Source organism: Sinohyriopsis cumingii, chromosome 4 (genome assembly GCF_028554795.1).
Source record: "Sinohyriopsis cumingii isolate HCF-2022 chromosome 4, ASM2855479v2, whole genome shotgun sequence".
Lineage (NCBI taxonomy): Eukaryota > Metazoa > Mollusca > Bivalvia > Unionida > Unionidae > Sinohyriopsis > Sinohyriopsis cumingii.
Window position 1 is genome coordinate 52930442 of NC_142964.1, and position 22359 is coordinate 52952800.

The following is a 22359-nucleotide window of genomic DNA, read 5'->3' on the forward strand; positions in this document are numbered from 1 at the left end:
TCTATCCCAGCTTGTATCTCATCTAAATTCAAATAGTCTTTTTAGCAATGTACAATCTGCATATCGCCCTTGCACAGTACTGAAACTACTCTTCTAAAAGTAGCTAATGACATTCTTTCTGCGTTGGATGGCGGAAAGATTACAGTCCTCACCCTCCTTGATTTGTCTGCAGCATTTGACACAATAGACCATTCTATATTACTTCACCGTCTCCAGCATGTATTTGGCATTCATGATACAGCCTTACTGTGGTTCAAGTCCTACTTGGTCAACAGGACACAAATTGTATCTGCAAATGGAATACACTCCAGCCCAGTTGATCTATGTTGCGGTGTTCCACAGGGGTCTGTTCTTGGACCTATTCTCTTCATTCTGTACACTCAGTCGCTCTCAAGTGTCATAGATCATCATCCAGTGTCTCACCAATTGTATGCTGATGACACGCAAATATACAAATCTAGCCATCCAACTGAAGTTGATGCTACCATCCAAGGTGTAGAGAGGTGCATTTCTGATGTGAAATCATGGATGACATGTAACAAGCTGCAGACGAATGATGATAAAACTGAGGCCATTCTGATCACAACACAAAGACTTTCTCATTCACATCCTTTACCTCAAACAATAAATATCAGCGACGCCAACATTACATTCACACAATCAGTACAAAACCTAGGTGTTACTCTGGACAGTACTCTCACATTGCACATGTCATAAACATATGCAAGGCTGCATATCTTGAGCTGAGACGCATCAGCTCAATTCGCAAATATCTTTCAGCTGATGCCACTAAAACACTTGTGTGTTCATCAGTACTTTCAAGACTGGACTATTGTAACTCAATTCCGTCTGGTTCATCTCACTATCTACTCCAGAAACTTCAAAAAGTTCAAAACACACATGCTCGGATCTTACTTAGTGTACCACGATCAGAGCACACCTCCCCGCTGCTCTGTACCCTACACTGGCTATCCATTCGATCTAGAATCAAACACAAAATTTGTTCTCTGTGCTACGTTTCACTGTCGGACTCTAGTCCAACATACCTATCCGATCTCACCCATGTGTACACACCAGCAAGATACTTACGCTCTTCTTCTGACAATCGTATACTCATTATTCCCACAATGAAAACAAAGTCATATGGACAGCGTTCTTTTGCATACCAGGGTCCAGCAACGTGGAACGAATTACCCACTGAACTTAGACACAAAGACACAGTGATCCCATTCAAGAGTGCTCTCAAAACTCACTTATTTCGACTGCAAGAACAAACTTAAAGACCTAATAATGTTTCCTACCTGAAATATTCTCAGCGTGTTTTCTAGTTTTTAATGTTTTTCTAATTTCATGGTGTTTGTTTTTGTAATATTATTATTATATATATGTTTTTTATCTTATAGGTGTTGTCTAAGTTTGTAAAGCGCTTAGAGCTTCTAAAGATTAGGCGCTATACAAAGTCCTCATTATTATTATTATTATTATTATTATTATTATTATTATTATTATTATTATATGCTACATAACGTTGTAGATGATATGCTACATGCTATATGACGTTGTAAATGATATGAAACATGCTACGTAACCTTGTAGATGATATGCTACATGACGTTGTAGATGATATGCTACATGACGTTGTAGATGATATGCTACATAACATTGGAGATGATATGCTACATGCTACATGACGTTGTAGATGATATGCTACATGCTACATGACGTCGTAGATGATATGCTAAATGCTACATGACGTCGTAGATGAAATGCTACATGCTACATGCCGTTGTAAATGATCTAAGTTGTAGAGGATAAGTTGCAAACTCGATGTTTTTCCGACATCTTCAAAGGAAAGAGAATTAAAGAAATCGATAATGAAAGCGTATATAATAGACGGACTGAACACAGGAGATGAAACAATCTCGTTCTGTCAATTTTCCTTTTCATTCAGATGAATGAAGATAAGGTGTGCCCGCCTCCACACTATCATCGACAAAGGTACAGTCTAAATCTAATCAAGTCAGTGAATTTTAAAACAGTCACTTTCATTTAGTGTAACAATTCGCAATGTGCCCATACGACACGGATGCACGCCTCCCATCCCCAATATGATGCAAATGAAGGAAAATGTTCTAAATTCAACAATTCGACAAACTTGGATTATAACACGGATAAATTTCGACATGATCTCTGGCTCCATAGCATAAAGACATGCCAAATTTTGCTTCGGTTCACGAAGTCTTTCCAAAATTGGTACAAATCAAACTTCCTGATGTTTAGCTTCGTGCGAAACTTAACTTCGAGTTACTGAATGCTTAAAAATTGAGCAAAGACTGTAGTGCATTGTTCTGTATTAAACAATGGACATAATTCCAAAAACCTTTCCCGAATCATGCTGAAAATTGACCTTGGTCAAGGTTTTCTTTAAGTATGGCCTCACACAGATTTCTTTTCAATCCATGAATTTACGACCTGGAACGAGATTGGATTTGACAGGACGGGACGGCACTAGAAGGAGGAACAAGGACAGAACCTTATGTCCCCTGCATAAACTAAATAAAGAAATAATGAATAGATTATAAATGCCCATAATTTCATGAAGGTAGGATATCAAAGTATTTCTTGGATAATTTTACTAGATGTGATATTGAATAGTATTTATAAATTACGTTTATTAAGCTACCGTTATTAGAGACAAATTATTTTTATTTTGTCTTTAAATGTTCTAGCACTTATGATATATATATATATATATATATATATATATATATATATATATATATATATATATATATATATAGTTACAAGCCATGGTTCCTTACTTGACCGAGCGGTTGTCAAACCCTGGCGAGATTCTCACTAGAAGTCATAAGCCACAACTTTCCAAAGACTTTCATACAACTTCATTTGTAAATTAGAAAGCCCGACGTGTCCATTCTATGTCTAAATTTTACTCTGATTAATGCAAGAATACAGATAAAAAAACTGCCAAATATCTATCAACCGCACATCTGCATGGCTTATCTTCATCATGTTTCCGTACCGCCAATCGTTCACGCCTTAGAAGATGTACGAGTATGCCCTAACACTGGGAACTATTTTAACCCCGCCACCTTAGGCCAGTCAATGTATGCTTTCCAGGCACATATCGCCAATATACCTGCACCATGTTTGCCCCCATGGCGACATAAACGGTATCTGCCGAGTCCCTTCTTATTTATTCACTTGTGTAATTTACCAGTTTCCTACCGTAAATACTGCCACTGCAGTCACACCACCAATGTACACCACTAGATTTTAATATGGACTATCTTAATACAGGGACATTCATTCGGCTTTGGCCGGTATTCACTTCTAGTGAACCATGGCATCATGGAAACTCACTAACACTTTATTCCGTGACGTTTGCACCTGATAATTGGCTAAATATTTTGGGCTAGGAATATTTCCAATGTGCCGAATTCCAATAATCACACAAGTAATCACACAAATCTAAGAATTCCTTAAAACGGGGTGCTATAACCAAATGCGCATACTCCATATCATTTTTTTACAATATATATATATATATATATATATATATATATATATATGTGTGTGTGTGTGTGTGTGTGTGTGTGTGTGTGTGTGAGCCATCAACGTTTGATATATACAACGAAACATTATGCAGTTTTTACGTAAAAATGTAGATTTAACTTCAATCATAGCCTTAGATGGTTTGAATGTAGAAAATTAACTGCATTGGTCTATAAGTCTTTGGGAAGCAGGATATTGTATATCTTACAGACTGGGTAAATGTTGTATATCTTACAGACTGGGTAAATGTTGTATATCTTACAGACTGGGTAAATGTTGTATATCTTACAGACTGGGTAAATGCTTTTGACGCTAAATATTCTTACTAAATATTTAATGAATGCATGAATCTGTCATTTGTTAACTTTACTTTCAAACAGATATAAGTTGATACTAGTATGGAGATTTTTCGTGCTTGCAGGCAGTTCAACACCTTTTTATATTAATGATTGTAAACTGTGTCTAATGATATTTTATACTTTATTATTTCTTGATTGCACGTGTTAACTACGATAAGCCCGTCAACACATCTTATAAAAAAAATTGTTTCATTTGGTTGAGCGATACCATTGTATTTATAGCAACTGCCTATTGCCTAAACCCATAATAAAATACGTATCAAGTAAGTAAATAAAGGAAGACAAATGTTGATATAATCGCTTTCCAATACAGACACAAGCAACAGCAACATATTTCAATGCATTACGTATGGTTTCCCTCTGTTCTTATTTTGAGCACGATTACGAGATGGAAACTGCGATGGTTTTTATACTAGATCCTTATCTGCGTCTAAATTTTAAAGCAGAACCTAAATTATTGCATCTCACTTATCCAGTGATGAAATCTGTGCAACATAGAAAAGTCCAAAATGGCACCAAAAAATATTGCTTCTTATCTTTTATATCTTCCGCAATCACTGGATGACGTTGGGGAGAGCCACGTGCATCCGCCTGAGCGATGAGTTAGAACGATCATTTTGGCACCGACCCTGCTTGTTTTCCCGTCACTTTGATAGTCGAACCAAATGTACCCAGTTAAGACGGATCATTTTATTTTATAAATCATTGTATTTTATAAACAACGTTCACCTTCATGTGCTGGTTCAATCTGTAACTGAGAGTCCAAGATAGCTTCTCGCATTGATAACTACACTTTTCACAGTCCCTCTATGTAAGTGCTATGTTAGTATCTAACAAAAGCAAAATATTTTCTTGAAGAAAAAAAGAACACAACTATATCACTGTTTCTTTTTTACTTGTTTTTACAGATTTGGGAAGGAAATAACTCCTTCTGTAACCCTACTGCTTTTCGCAACAACAATCTTGACATTTGTTTTTTAAATGATCGAGGCCAGTGATGTTGCCAGATAACTGAGATTTTTAATGCATAACTGCCATCGATTGAAGATATTTTGTCACGTATTTAAGTAGATGACCTTAGCAAACACACAAACAATTGTTGTCACAAAACTCTGAAGAAATAAATTTGAAATTGATAGTTTTTAAAGAGTCAAAACAGTTTTTCAGAGCCAGAAATAGTCAAGAAAATTGCTCAAAAGTTGTTCATAGAGATAGAAAAGTCTATTTGACAAGTACAGATCAGTGCAGCAAACAATTTGTAAAGACGATTAATATAATTGTCTTGTGTCATTCGCGATCGTAATGAAACTTTTAGCAGTGAGAAGTGTTCAGAAACAAGATATGGTTCGCAAATGCCCGTATTTAGAGGCACCATATAGAAACATAGGTAGAAATGGAGATAGGAGAGGAGAAGTCGTAATATTATTCGCTAAATCACCCGCAAACCACGTTCATGGTATGTCTTACGTATGTCCTGATGCCCTTAATAATATGAAAATACAGCTTATATTTTCACATAGTGAGTTGCGCATACATGAAGAAAAGTAGGAAATACATTTCATGTTTTCACAAGTTGGGAAACGCGTACATGTAGAAAAATATTGTCTATCATTGGTGCGTGGAAAAATATGTATTCATCATAGTTTGTGCTTGATGTTATGATTAATGCATTCTTCACACCAAAACAAAACGTTACTCTCTCCAGGAAACTTTCTGGACAGAAACTTATTGGTAGCTGTGGTACTCAAAGTATCACAAATTCTATTTTTTTTTTTTTTTGTAGCAGAAAATTATAAATATATTTTACACTCTTGCATGTTGCAAGGGCCTCTTCTTGTTCTGAAATTAACTTCTTCATCTAGGTTTCCGACATTTGGAAAGCAGTTAACTTGTACATGCACCCACTATATCAGCAAGCTTTTCACGTGATCTAATGGAAAACGCAATACTTTTTTGTGAGCGTTTTCTCCCAGTTGTATTGCCATTTGACAACGATATCAGTTTATCAAACACGTTTTATACATTAATATAATCTCTATCAGAAACCATTTACGGCACCATACCTTACTAAATAACGCTATCAGAAACAATTTACGGCATCATACCTTATTGAATAACGCTATTAGAAACAATGTACGGCATCATACATTACTGAATAACTCTGATAATGAGTACACATCGACAGGTCCAATTGTCACAAAAATGTGAGCATACAATTTTAAGAGTTACTAAGTTTAAAAAATGACAAATCATAAACAATCCTTTAATGGCTTTCAAAACTGGCCAGGATGTAAAGGTACACAGTATTTCATAGGTCGTACACCCCTCATTTATGTTTAAAACATGTTCCTTTGTATGCCAATTACCTTTTACTAATTAACGTATCTTATTGGAGTTATTCAGTTATTCAATTATAACAAAGGTTCCTGATAAATCGCGAAATGTCGGGAAACTTATAATATTGCTGAGATGATAAACAGCTGAGGTATGTGTGTCAACTCGCTCACAATGGATGTATTGAGATATGTCGTTTATTAATACTGAAACATCAGATCACACGTATTGCATCAACTATAACATTAATTACAACTGCGACATCCAATCACAGTGTATTGCATTAACACTAACATAAATTATATTGCGACAATCGATCACATCGTTTTATATGAAACGTGGCGATATGACTGAAAAATAGTTAAAACAACGTTAAAAATCCAAATCACACACACACACACACATGCGCGTGCGCGCACGCACACACACAAACATTTATATTGCGATATCAGGTCACATGGTATTGTATTGGAATGTATAATTTATTAATATTGCGACATCAGATCACGGTGTATTATATTGAAATGTAATATTTCGTAATATTGCGACATGTACATGTACTGAAAAAATTGCGTTCAGTGCGATATCCCAATCCTGCTTGCTTTCTTAGAAGTGTTATGTATATCTATATTGTGTGTTTAACTTTTGTCCATTATTGTAGATTGTAATGATCATTTGAAAACAACAAATTACATAGCTAATTTTGTGTCCATGATTTGATTATATTTTAAGATAATTATCTTTTGTACGCATCACGTTTACTTGGATTTCATTTCAGGACATTAATTTTCATTGGGAAAAAAAACTTGGTCCACCTGACATTTGTCTGGTTATGTGCTAAAATTTAAGTAAACAGACCTAACCTTTTTTACGAATTTGATGGAAAATTACAATTCTTGATTCCTATTGTAACACAAGTCTTTGTGAATGAATTTTAGGTGTGTTCAGTTATCATTTGAGAGGATTTATTTATTTAAATTACTGATTGAAATTATAATTTGCTTATTGTCTTTTGGACTAAAAACACTGTTGTGGGATTCTGGTAAATTCATTCAAAGACATTCTGGATTATAGCAAGACTATTGGTACATCATCACGTTCAAGACCTGGAATTCCTTCACACTACTTGATACTATTGGACTTTAATAGAACTTTAAAGGTTAGTTGTTGATTTTAACTCAGAGAATTAAACTATTTGTTGAAATTTAATAAAATTGCTTAAGACCATACGGTCGTAACGGACGATCTTATAGTAGATGTGGCGATATTCATTAAAAGCAGAACCTTGGCTCATGCCTGCGCATCTCGCTGTTATCTGAGCTAATGGTTATAGCATCGTGTACAAACCCGTATTTGGTGTACATTCGATCGCTCCAGGTCTTTATGTTTTAACATAACGATTTCCGGGCACTCTGTAGCAATAGTATTAGGAGGCTCCAAGCATGAACCTTTCAGTATCTCTCAGTCTGTTGTGAAGCACGCATGCGTACATACACCAGTACGAGGAGTTATCAGTAGCTCGTCACTAATTTAGCTTTTATTGGTGGAATTCATCAGTTTTCAACCTAAATCTGATGTTAGGTGTGCTAATAAAATTTTGATCTGAAAAAGTATTGTATAAGAAAGAAAACAAATATCAGCTCTTTCGATTAACAAATAGCAACAACAAAAAACCAGTAAAAGGCAAAGTGAGAACGGTCAAGCTGCTGTTATTTTGGGGGATTTTTTGTACTTTTTTATCAATCGCAAATCGAACTCTTTTTTTTCTAGTCTAACCACTAATACGAACGTTTTTTGTGATTTACATAAAAATTGTACAAACCATCAAAATAAATATTTTTAAAAAAGAAAATAAAGTGTGAAAAAATGAAAACTATGCTATTTCAATATGCAAAGAAGTTAAATTACTAATCATTCACTTTCTTTTGACCGGACCATTGGTCTTTTAACATTAAAAGAATATGTGTGAATATTCCATCGTTAATTCATTGAAATATAGGATTCTATACACCACATACATTTAAAAATAACAAGTAGATTTCACTGCCAAGTACGTCAATGAATATAGGTAAAAATTTATGTTTTGCAAGAACACACGCTAATATATTTTAGGAAAGACACATGAGAGACTCACATTAGCACGTCATAACAGCAAGAAATGTAAAGGGGCCAATATTTGGAACTGTTGTATTAGACTCGACATACATACGTGTCCCTCAACTTGCGGGAATAATGCTCGTATCCCAAAAATTATGTAGTAATTCATATAGCACAGACGATAACTTAGCAGCGATGGTGCATAGTACAATTGACTATTCTCTCTCTCTCTCTCTCTCTCTCTCTCTCTTATAGTAGGTAGCATTGCTAAGTATAACATAATGATGACGTAGTTCACTGTAAATAACTTTGTCAACGTTTGAATTAGCTCACTCGTTTCGATGTATTCGCCGCTGTTCAAGGTTTCTGTTATTCACACACACACACACACACACAGCATTATTACATTACTGAAATATTGAGGAACAAGATGCCTATGTTGTAAGCCCAAGAGGTACTACTTTAGTTTTCTAACTATCAGTTTGCAAATATTGGAAAAGTGCAAAGAATTTGACATTTTGTATCTCGTATTTGGTACTGGTGTGGAGAACAAAGTAGGGAAGCAGTTTGAAATTTGGTATCTGGTATTGGTCTGGAGAATGAACTGTGGGAGAAACGTGGTTGAATAATCGAACGCCGTTGTACGTTTTCTCCTAATTTGATTATTTACATTACACCAAGTCTGTACACTGATATATGAAGTGACAGAATAGTTGAGGAAGGAGTTATTTTTCAAGGTTGTTGGGAATGTCAGGGTTTTCGGTAGTTAAGGAATAATGCATATAATCGAAATCCCAAATGAAATACGTAAAGCATCACAAAAATGGAGTTATATGTAATTGTTAATGTATTTGTTTCTACTTTAACTCTCAGATTGCAATATAATACGATGTAACTGGTACGATATAATACGATGCAATGGGTACGATATTACACGATGTAACGGGTACGATATTACACGATGTAACGGGCACGATATAATACGATCTAACGAGCACGATAAAGTAGGATCTAACGTGTACTATGTAATACTGTGTAACGGGTACGATGTAATAATAATGTATAACGGGTACGATGTAATAATACTGTGTAACGGGTATGATGCAATACTGTGTAACGGGTACGATGTAATACTGTATAACGGGTACGATGTAATACTGTGTAACGGGTACAATATAATACGATATAACGGGTCGATATAGTACGATCTAACGGGTTGATTGTAATATGCATTTTCATCATTTTGGACCAATATGTCAATCATCTAATTATTTCATCTAATTATTACCACGATTAATTACAGCCACGATAGGGACTTCATTCATTGTTGTCTTCGATAAATATTCATTAAAATGCAGATAACGAGACGAGCAACAGTGCTCGAAATGCGCACTACACAAAAATTAGCAGTACGGTAATAAAATGTCCTTGTGATTTCTATAGGTACTGAAATATTACATGGTATACATAACTCAGTAAGCAAGGTCACGTGGCATAGACGAAAAGCATAGGAATACAGATCGAAATACATGTACATGTTGAGAGGTTGAAACTTCTTTCTCCTTGTGAAAGAGTTTATTATATAAATCCAGAAATACATCATATACAGCAATCCGACGGAGGAATGAGGTAACAGGCCAACTGGTTCATCTATCACTATTTTTAAAAGAAATAAAATTCAGACGCCACATATGCAAAAATAGTACGGTAATAAACTTTTCCATAAAATAGATAATATTATTTTAAATGAGGAAAATGAAGCTGTAAATAATATGCCATACTTTATGTATGTCCTTACCAGCAAAGAAAATAAATTCGCCAACATTAGATTTTCCAACAAGGACAGTAATTAGCGCATGGTCATCTTGATCCACCAAACCATTCGGGGACTGATTCAATATTATTCGTATATGTAATCCTATCCAAGTCTTCCTAAAGTTGCATATAATTTAGAGCTATCATCTTATTTTCTTGTATTTTCATCTATGTATAACTGCTTTGTATCCGAATAGCTCGTTTCTAAATCCGTTAACACTGTCTGGTAAAACTGATTATGTATTTGTTATGAGGGTCCGTCTATATTCTCTATAGCGTATAACGATGAAGATATTTTATCCTTCTTAACGCTCAAGGTTGCTAATTTTACACACACACACACACACACACACACACACACACACACACACACGTACATACATACAATCTTATTTATTAGGAGTAGCAGTCAAGGAATAGAATATCTATTTCCATTTTGTGTTATGTATGATTTGCCTAGCCACTCTTTTGTAATGTTGCATTTTTGAGTGCATTATTATATAGTTTGTAGATTAGGAGATAAAAAGAAGTCATTAATTGTGTCCTCCTCACTGTCTTTCGGTCAATTGTATTAGGCCGCTATAATTTTTATATATAAGTAGGTTTGCCCAGTAACTAATTTGTAATCCCTTTTTGGATCTGTTTTATAAAGTAAAGATAGGTCTTTCCCAAGACTTCTATATGTGTTACTTAATAATTCTGCTGTGAGTAATAACAAGTTCTACAATTCTATATAACTGTACCTCGAGTCTTATAACTCGATAACAAGTTCTACAATTGTATATAACTGTACCTCGACTCTTATTAACTCGATAACACGTTCTACAGTTGTATATAACTGTACCTCGAGTCTTAATAAATCGTTTGCCTTTGCTCAAAGAAAGGCTCAAGACTGTCAAACGTGTTTGTTCATTCTGTATGTGGGCAGTCTAAACAATCCAATTTGAGCGTACCAATATGTTTGTTCCCAGTGATGCGGCAATCTAAGATGTCTAAGTTGTGTGTCTCGATACGCTTGTTTAGGCCAGATAATGTCTGATGAAGTTACTATTTTAAAACGGCATCCGTTAAAGTAACACCTTAGGCAGACTGTTTCTAGGTGTCTATTATACGTCCATTTGATCTCTTTATATTCGCGTTATCCAAGTAAAATTATATTAGTTATATCAGCTGGATATTATACGGTTTCTTCTTTATTAAGAATCCCTGCCAAATTTGTAACTATGTTGGAATCCAGGAAAAAAACATGTTCCTTACCTAACATTGCTAGAATGGAAAAAGATACAATAACAATATACGTTGTTTCTAAGCCTGATCGATTTAAAACCTCAGCTGCAATTTTATTTAAACGCACTTGCTTTTTAATCCGTTTCGCCATGCCATTGCAATTTAAATTCATTATTATAAGCCCGATTAACATAGTTCTTTGCTCCACTCTGTACTTTTTTTACTTTTCACCCGTTGTCCTGTAATGCTGCATTAATTTTACTAAAGACAGTGCATACAATTATACTGTCACAAAACGAACGTGTAAAAGGTTTGGTGTTGTCCCTCTGTGTAGCTTACGTTATTGCAAGAGCTTGTTGTCTCGTATTTTCTAGCGGCTAACACAAACCATAGCTAGATGGTGTTCAACGTTTTCCTATTTTATTGTCTTCTTTTGTGTGCATCTATTCAGTGAAATTCCACCTGTAACTTTCTATTTATTTCGATATAGTGTTCAAAGTGAATAAAATCGTTCGGTATTCACGCTCTTCATCCACACTGCTCAGTCTCCAAACGTGAAGATATTAGATTTCATCTGATTGGGTGAAAAAATTAAATAGTATGGTAATAACATAGGTTACCAGAACATGAAACATAATCGGTCGCTGTCAGATCTTCAGGTACAACAGCGGAGATCTTAATCAGACTGCTTCCTGTGCGCTAGTCCAACCGGTGAAGTAAGTTTTAATTTTTGATTTTCGTATCCTTATATGTTATCGTCACAAGCAAAACAATGACTATTCTATTCATTTAGAATAAAGTTCATTGCTAGAACTATTATTTTTATTGTAGAAGTCATTATATTAACATTCATTGAAGACAAAAAGGTCGCGAATACCATAATATGGTTGTAATTAACACTGTTAATCCAGTAATTTTCTAATCTCTACTTTTTCTCTGAAATAAGAAAAAGCATTTGTCTCTTTTAGTTATATATATATATTGTTATACCCTTAAAGTTTACACATCATAAATCTGTCAATTTTTTCTATACATACCAGCTATATAGTAGTGTCTGTCAGCTTCTCCCTGGACCTTATGTGTCAGAAGAAAACTCTGTTGCTCAAATAGAACTAATATTTTGTGATTAAAAGATGAGAAATCTTTGACAGCCTTCTATTTCATATCATTGAAAATGTGTAATAAATAGTGCAGCTATATACACAGGGCGATTCCTACCCAGCGCCTCGCAGAAAGGAAAGGAAATCTACAGAGCATAACAAAAATGGAGTTACCTGTCATTTTGAATGTAATTTCCTCAGATGTATCAACTATATTTCAATATTTTCAAATTAAATAGACATTATGAAAAGAAAATTAAGCCGTGGATGCAGGAATTCAAACGAAGGTAGTTTTACCATAGATGATGAAAAATCCACACAGGTCAATATCCGTTCGCATATCATAAAATACGACGAAAGATTTATGTATAGCAGTGTGTCGCACATGGGCAATATATAACGATGAAACGGACTGACAGTAAGGTGCATATTTAGCATATGGGTCAATGTGTAAAATATTTAATTATCAATGTTAATTAAAACCAAATTTGAACCCCATTTCTGTCTTCAAAACGTTTAATTAAAAAAGTTACTCATTACGAGACCAACAACTGTTCAAAATGAGCAATGTACAAATGTGTGCGTGTTACCATCTTTAATAAAGATAAGGGAGGATTAAAAATTCCATATTTAAAATTGACTGGAACAGGCTTGAGTATAGTAATAAAATATTGTCCGTGTGATTCCTATAGGTATTTTAATATTGCATTGTACATAAGATAGTACGCATAGGTGTGTATACAAGTTAGTAGGTAATGCCGAGTGGCATATGCGTGTACAAACGTTAGTGAGCAATGTCGCGTAGCATACAATTAAAGCATAGAAATACCGATCGAACTGTCTGTTGTTCGAAACTCAACAGAGGTGATAATACTTGGTCCAAGTCACACGCAACCGGAAATACGTCATATGCAGCGACCCCAGGAAAATATGTGACAATAGACAAATCTGTTTCATCCACCTCTATTTTTAAAACAATATGACCTCAATTCCACAACTGCTGAAATTTGACAGTAATAAAAGAATGCCTTATAATGAATAACATCATTTTAACTGACGAAAACGAAGGTTTAAATAAAATGCAAACAAACTGAAATTAATAGAAGTTTGAAAACTGACGTTCATAATCCGTAAGTTTTAAATGAGCACAACTCTTATCAATGCAGTTCGCAGATCTTTAATTTACCACATACTCCCCAACATTCTTATATATATATATGTATATATATATATATATATATATATATATATATATATATATATATATATATATATATATATATATATATATATATATATATAAAATCTCAAATTCTCAGACGGGTAATGATACTGAATTTATTAAACGAATTGAATAATGACCAACTTTTCCGAGTCTTGGCGAGCAAAAGCTGGACATTATTCAACTCGTTTCATAAATTTCATATTAAACCATTATCCATTTGAGATTCTTTTTATCACATAGTTTTATTTTAGGTGAAACTATTTAGATCGAACGAGGAACGAATAATTTCGTTCATTATGACAGACGTTGCACCTTTCATTTGTTGTGCGTAAAAAATAGTTCCAAACAAAGTTAACTCGTATTAGCGTTTAAAAGTAGATTATACTGTTTTTATAATACATAATCAAGGAACAACCATCCTTCCGAATAAACAGAACATTTTACACAAACAAAATAATCTTTCAACAAAATGACCAATGCTCGTCACATTGTTTGCTGCAGTACCGGTTAGAAAGCAGTTTACGTAACCTAAAATGTCACTTTCACAACTAAACATTACATTGTTGCAATATTCGTATAAAAGAAGGTTTCCTGTATACAGAAATTGTCATATTAACTGTTATGTATTTGTGACTGGTTATTTGCAGTATTTGACTTCGAACAGTAGGCTACAGAATATGGTAACAAATTTCATTTAGAGTCAGAATTACATCCCACATTTACCGCATAAATATATAAGGGTTGGATAAATTTCTGTCAGTTTGAGGCCGGTTTATGGCCACGTTCTTTTGTGAACAGAGGTGAGTTTATTTACTTCTGTAAGTTAACATTTAACCCATATTTGTATATAGGGTGGATTCCATGCTTCAGGTTTACCGCCTCCCCCCCACCCCCACCCCAACTTACGCATTCACTATGAACTGAGCAATACCCATAGTTTTACTTGTTGTTATTGTTGTTCTTGTCTTGGGGTTTTATATTATATATGACATAACAACCCCTGCGGTGTAAATTTGCCATATTCTCCTAATTCCTTTTGTGAATCGAATTTTTAAAAAAAGGGCGGCCAAAATGTTCATTGACAACAAAAAAAAAATCAAGAAGGCCGGGTTAAACAAGTTTTCCAACGATCGCAGCCAAACAGTACAGAGAATACTGCACAATCATATCATGGTCTTATTTGGACCAATCAGAATCACATAAAGTGATATGTTCAAAAATATAAAACTGCACACATTATTGACAAAGAGTACTGACTATGAGATAATTACAAATATTCACCAGACAGAACAGAAAGTGCTAACCATGGATTCTACAGCAGAATGTTTGATAATACTAACAGAATTGTTAGAAAACAACACGAATAATCAGCATCACCGTACAGGCTAGAGAATTTTTAATCGCATGGATATTTTAACCCGGGTTTGTGGGTAAACGACACTAATCGCCTTGCCTGTAAGCATCAAACCGTACACCATCTCAACTATGGACACATCACCAAAATATGATGTCACAGAGCGGCATAGGCATCTGTGAGTAGTAGACACATCCTCCTGTCCTCCTGGTAATTAATGCTCATCTGTACATAGTCATTCCGGATTCGTAATGCAGAAATCAAAGTATATAGAAAGAACTCACCAGACAGAACGGAAAATGTATCCATCGATTCTGCCGGAGAATGCTTGGTAATATTAACATTTTGTTTTGGGGTATAAATACTGCAATAAATTTGGAGTATGCGCATTTGCTTATAACGCCCGTTTTAAGGAATTCTTAGATTTTTGTGATTAATTGTTTGATTATTTTGGAATTCGGTCCAAAGGGAAGTATTCCTTAGCCCGAAATATTTAGCCAATTACTAGGAGCAAACGTCTTGGAGTGAAGTGTTAGTGAGTTTCCATGATGCCCATGGTTTACTTTGGTGAATTCCGGTCAGAGCTGCATGAGTGTCCCTGTCGTTCCATAGTCCTTATTAAAATCTAGTAGTGTACATTGGTTGTGTGAGTGCTACATGCAGTATTTATGGTTGGAGACTGGTAAATTACACAATGGAATAAACAGCGTTTACGTAGCCATGGTGGTAAATGTGATGTAATTATACAGGCGAAATGTGGCCCGAAGCCATGATTCGACCGGCCTAAGGTGGCGTAGTAAAAATAAATCCCTATGTAAGGGGAAAATGTATAGTTTTACGGCGAGAACTGCTGACGGTACGGAAAGTTGGTGAACAGAAACCATGTAGATATGCGGTTGATAGACAATTGGAAAGCTATGAGATATGTGGTCTTGTATTGATTAGAGTAAAATTATTTATAGAATGGACACGCTGGGCTTTCTAATTTACAACAGAATTTGAATAGAAGTTTTTGGATCAGGGTAAACATGACTTCTAGCGGAATCGCGCCAGGGTTTGACACCGCTCGGTCAAGCAAATATCCCTGGTTTGTAAGAATACAAATAAATAGCATTATCATATAGTTATCCCGATACGAGATGGTCATAAGCAAAGCCATGAATGGTTTGATCGTTTATAATCTCGTTCCTTTTGAGCACTTCATTGGTATTGAAGAGAGTCATTATATTAACATTCATTGAAGCAGAAACAAAAAATGTCACGCAATATGTTTGTAACTAGCGGTATTAATTACGTCATCAACTAATTCGGCCAAAATGCTCAAATATACACTACTAATGATTAATATGATTGGTGTGCGATGGCAACATTATACATCTTCCGTCACCAAACCCTCCATCTCAATAACATACAAATTCATTTTGTTAGCTGTCGAAAACTCCATATAGTCAATGTTTTTTTGTTGTTGTTGTCATTTGATTTAATTGCTTTGAGAGATTATATTTTCTGGCACACAAAACCGGATATATTGGAAGAAAACTATATTGCCCCAAAAAGAATGTGTTTTCTAGGATTAACTGATGATAGATCTTTGACAACGTTCTGTTTCTTATCAATGATAATGTGTAAGAAATAGTGCAATATCAAAGACATTTCATTCCGAACATCTCAGTATAGTGCATTATTAAATGCTGATCATGCTGTCTACAATTTTTACCCCTGTTTGCATCTGGATTATTAAATCTATGAGTAAATTGCAAATTTCGAATGCTATTATTGATTGCACTTGACGGAAAATGACGGCCAATGAAATAGTCTGCTCCATTTTACAGACCAAAGAAAGCATACAAGAATGGTCTGCTGAATGCGATTGAAGTCTACTCGGTCATTTCAATCAATATCAAACCAGCACTAAAAATCTGGCTGTTTTGCCATCTGTGATACACTCTGGCCTCTCCTACCAAGACAAGTTCTTTATTACACTCAGGTTATAATACGCAACATGTGAGGAAAATATCAGAATCTCATTTTGCATGTGTGTACATCAGCCATGGACGATTTTATTTCTCAAAGTAAATGTGATATAGCTCAGATTGACAGTTTTATTTCATTATTACAGTCATTAATTCAAGTGGAAAAAGATCATGTTGAGACTTGATTATACAGACATTAGTATATTTCGGAAGACCGTTTGGAAACTACTAAATGTGGAAAACAAACTTATCTGTAGCAAATACTTTACAATAATGCGTATACAGTGATTTTCTCTTCCTTAAAAAATATATTTTTTTAAAAACAATGAAAGAATTATAAAAAATACAAAACAACTGCTTCAAATATAATAAACATCAGTATCCATTTTAAGTATTTTGTAAACTTTCAGAAATTTGAAAGGAAAAAAGAAGTTGTCAAGTTTGTTAAATGAAGCCCATAAAAAATGAAACTCAGAACTTGATGTCTTACTAATATCCTTTAAACGAGAGACATTAGTAACCAGTCAGCAGACTTTGAGAGTCAATAGTAACCAGTCAGCAGACGTTGAAAGTCAATAGTAACCAGTCAGCATGAGACACAGTAGTAACCAGTCAGCAGACGTTGAGACAGTAGTAAGCAGTCAGCAGACGTTGAGAGTCAATATTAATCAGACAGCAGACGTTGAGAGTCAATAGTAACCAGCCAGAAGACGTTGAGAGTCAATAGTAACCATTCAGCATGAGAGACAGTAGTAACCAGTCAGCAGACGTCGAGAGACAATAGTAACCAGTCAGCAGATGTTGAGAGTCAATAGTAACTAGTCAGCAGACGTTGAGAGACAGTAGTAACCAGTCAGCAGACGTTGAGAGTCAATAGTAACCAGTCAGCAGACGTTGCAAGTCAATAGCAACCAGTCAGCAGACGTTGAGAGTCAATAGTAACCAGTCAGCAGACGTTGATCACGATAAGAAGACGATTTTTATACATGAGGATAAGTGGTAATTATTCACTAGTCTTTCAACAGCTTTAAAATAAAGTTCCATATTTTGCCAGCGGGATGGTAGTAGTTTCGGTCAAATTACATTTTTTACGACACGCCCGATGAGTACTTCACTTAGAATACAAGAAGGGCCAAATCTGAATTAGAGAGGCCCCAGATGGGTTTTCTGATTTATTTATTTTTGTTTTGTTTGCAGTGCAGGTGGAGTTAAAATACGAGTTATGATGGAAAACATTAAACTGTTTCTCCTAGAACCCTCATATCATTAAAGTGAATTCATGCTCGTTTGAACAAAGTTCTACATAGTACGACTGCGTTACATTTTATCTTTATTTGACAGAAATTTTATTATAGATACCTTCCCTCGTAGTTGCTATATATTCAACAACAAAAAAAGAGAACTAATTGCTCTGTCCTTATATTACAGGTATATTTTCCAAAATATGTACCTGTAGGGTTTGATAAAAAGAATTGTTTTTATAATGGCAGTGTCTTGTCTGCCACATATCTGAAGTAAAATACTTCGTTTGACATGGTTTAACAAATGTAAGTTTTCCATAAAACTTCTTGAAATCTGCTGTTTCAAGTCGTATGTACGAAGTTCATGTACTAGTTTACTATGTTTGATATATTCTAGTCGTATGTACGAAGTTCATGTACTAGTTTACTATGTTTGATATATTCAAGTCGTATGTACGAAGTTCAGTACAAGTTTACCATGTTTGATATATTCTAGTCGTATGTACGAAGTTCATGTACTTGTTTACTATGTTTGATCTATTCAAGAAATTCTCATTGACTAAGCCTTATCATATTTTCTTGTTAAGATCATTATTTATTGAAAGCGATGGGGGTGTGCACCACTTGCCGCATGTTCTTTATAATATGCAGTATTGTGTTGGTAGCAGAAAAAAGGAAATATTGACATGCAAGCATTGTTATTCTCTGGTAGCATAAAAAATACTGTACATAATCAAGAATAAGTAACCTCAAAACGACAACTGTTTCCGTGAAGTTAGTGCAGACCCTCACGGTTTCTGTGCAACTAGTGCAGACCCTCTTGGTTTCTGTGCAATTAATACAGACGTGCTTAGTTTCCATACAATTAGTGCAGACCCTCTTGGTTTCTGTGAAGTTAGTGCAGACCTTCTCGGTTTCTGTGCAATTAGTGCATATCCTCTTGATTTTTGTGCAATTAATACAGACGTTCTTAGTTTCCATACAATTAGTGCAGACCTTCTTGGCTTCTGTGAAGTTAGTGCAGACGCTATTGGTTTCCGTACAGTTTACGTCAGTTTTCGAGTTCGGTTCTTAAACTGAGTCTTGGGCTAGAATTATTTTGTTTGCATTTGTTTTCACAATAAGTCTGGTGTGAAACCATCACCGACAACGTAATGTGAATGATTATCTTTTTCTGCATGCGAGATATTAAAAAAAACAACTTCAAGAAAGTAATAAACATTAACTTGGAATACATGTATCACTATATTATATAATGAAACAAAATCTATGACTTTCTCAACACTTGGGTCAGACTTTCTTAATTTTCCATGTAGGTTATATGCATCTCTGGATTTTATTTTACGAATCTCAGCATTCAAATGATATCAATTTGAAATCAGCGGGTTGTGCTACTCGAACGCCCCATGTCCATTAATTGTATAGCGGAAGCCGAACTGTAAGGATATGTTCAGATTGAAAACATATGTAATGCAAGAAAAACTTCTATAAAATTGGTCGCCGTTCACAGACAAACACTTGGAATGGTATTAAAAAATTTCGTTGCCATGCACATGTTCAACTTACGCCAATAGGCAACTATGTATGTGCATATCGACGCAAAGTAGTAATTCAGATATAATAGAAGAATGAAGTAGCAGAAGCCCTACGCTATAACTTACCCCTATAAATACAATTAAATATTAATAGTGAATTCGGACCCGTGTCATGTAAGTTAATACGAAACTTTTATGTAGCAGGTAAAACCTTGTTTTAATGAACAATCATGTATGTAAACTTTAATACGTTGAAGGCACGAGACCAACGGCGATATATGTTTTTTAAATCTTCTAGACACTTAAGACAGTCTGACAACTTTTAATACTTCAGAGTGTCTACAAAATAGGGTTAATCTACTATCTCCGTTCTGTTCCAATCAGATAAAAAAAGCCGTTGATTATTCCTATTAATTAGACATGTCATAAGCATAAATTTCCATATCTACTACGTTAAGTAGTCTTTTACAAGTGGGGTCAGTTAACTGTGACCGTTACCGACGATATCAAGAAACTAGACATGTAAAATGTTCGGACTGCTTCGTCTGTGTAGGCGGTATGAGGAAGCAGACGTCAGCCGCATAATTCTGCAAATAAATTGCCTTGTACCAAATTATTATTTTACACCGTCTTTCCTGAATGTAAAAATACTGGACCACAATCGACAAGGATGCTATTAAATCATTTTCTATGCTAAGTATATAGGAGGGAAAAAAATCATCATTTGTGGCAACTTTGACGAAACGCGTTTCCCATTCCAACTGAAATAATAGTTAATATACTGACCCAAAAAAATCATCATTTCATGATCTCCATCCGAATATTGTTGTTTGGTTTTGCTCGGTTCTCAGAGTTAAATTTTGTCGCATTTATAGTTTGAAACGGTATGGCACATAAATACACATTTATCATCGTGTGCCTTTTATATTTTTATTCTTTAGCACAAAATCTGCATTCTAGGCTGCGCTATAACCTTGTACTATACATGTTATATACGTTCTTGGCACCCGTTAATCATTTGTCACACACCGCATGTACTCCCTTATAAGTCATGTCCAGTTCCAAACAACGTAGACACAGAGATGCCATCGCATAAGGTGCCAACATATCAGGGTCTATGTTGTTTTATTTTTTTTATTACTCATAACAAACTGCACAGAATGAGATTTGCCGCCACGCTATGTGACGGCCGATCCGAGTCTATGTAGCTTACAGAAAGATCCGACGTATGCGTTAGTACAATCGGTAATCTTGAAAACTGAAGTAAACGTTGTAATTTACCATTTACAATTAACTATTCTCGAAGTAATTTGTGATGTATTATATTACAAAACTAATTTTCTATTATCCTCACATTCAAAACTCATGTGGAGGTACTTTGGTAAATCAGCTGAAGCTACTTTATATAACCCCCTCTCTCTCTCTCTCTCTCTCTCTCTCTCTCCATGATTTCATCATACATATTGACTCAGTGTATGTGCAGTATGTACAGACGGAGACCGAAGTAAGTCCCGTTTTCCACCGTTTGATATTATACTTGAAGGTTCTCAATAGTTATTTTTAAAAAAATTGAAACAAACGGAAATTGCTAGCTCCGTATACATCCTGACACAAAACAATACAAGGAGCCTGAATACTTTTTTTTTCCAACACAGAAATGTCCCAAAATTAATTAGCACAAGTTAAACATAAGAAGTCAGTCAGCAATAAGAACAGAAACTTACCGCCAAAGATGAATAATCAAATAAAGGTAGACATTGTTCTTTTTCTTCCCATCTATCGTAATGATAATTTATCATGTTCCTACTATTCGGTTACTTCGAATTGAGCCAGCGTCCAGAATGTTTACAACATTTCGTCATTAGCGTCTTTCCATAAAACAAGCATCCACCGTTATACGTCCAACTCAAACATTTTATGCAGTTAGTCCCAGAACCGCTCACTCTTTCCTCTTTAATCCAGCGGGCATAGAATACACAGAGGCTGACTATGGTATGAAATTAACCGATCACTCGAAGGCACTGTAAAGAGAGGCCGTATCGAACTTGTGGGTTGTCTGTATCACGGAGACATGGCTAAAGTATACTTAACTAATTTCTGAAGAAGGGTGATTGGTTTACACCTACTCTAGCGTGGTTGGTTTTGTAATTGCTCGTGTGTTATAGGTGGAGAAGTCCAACAGAGGCGGGCTGTAGCCAGAAATCAACGCGAAAGTTGAACTCGTTCAGCTCTAAGAGAGGAATTAAAATGAGACTAACAATGCGGTCGTATGAATAAGGAATTAAAATGAGACTAACAATGCGTTCGTATGACTAAGGAATTAAAATGAGACTAACAATGCGGTCGTATGACTAAGTAATTAAAATGAGACTAACAATGCGGTCGTATGACTAAGGAATTAAAATGAGACTAACAATGCGGTCGTATGACTAAGGAAGTTTAGTCCACTCCAATTTAGCAGGTTGTTGTTTTGTTTATCGTCGCCTTAGTAAACTGCTTACGTATGTTTTGGTAATCTAAATT

At 35.0% G+C, this 22359-nt stretch overlaps 1 protein-coding gene across 1 annotated transcript in view; it reads right to left on the reverse strand.

Moving 5' to 3' along the window:
- Positions 1–22042, reverse strand: part of LOC149801164 (neuropeptide CCHamide-1 receptor-like) — a 40203-nt gene extending 18161 nt beyond the window's left edge. The window contains exon 1 of the mRNA XM_089955191.1: positions 21561–22042. The gene's annotated coding sequence lies outside the window, so the exon portion shown is untranslated. The remainder of the gene's footprint in view (positions 1–21560) is intronic.
- Positions 22043–22359: the final 317 nt, after the last annotated feature.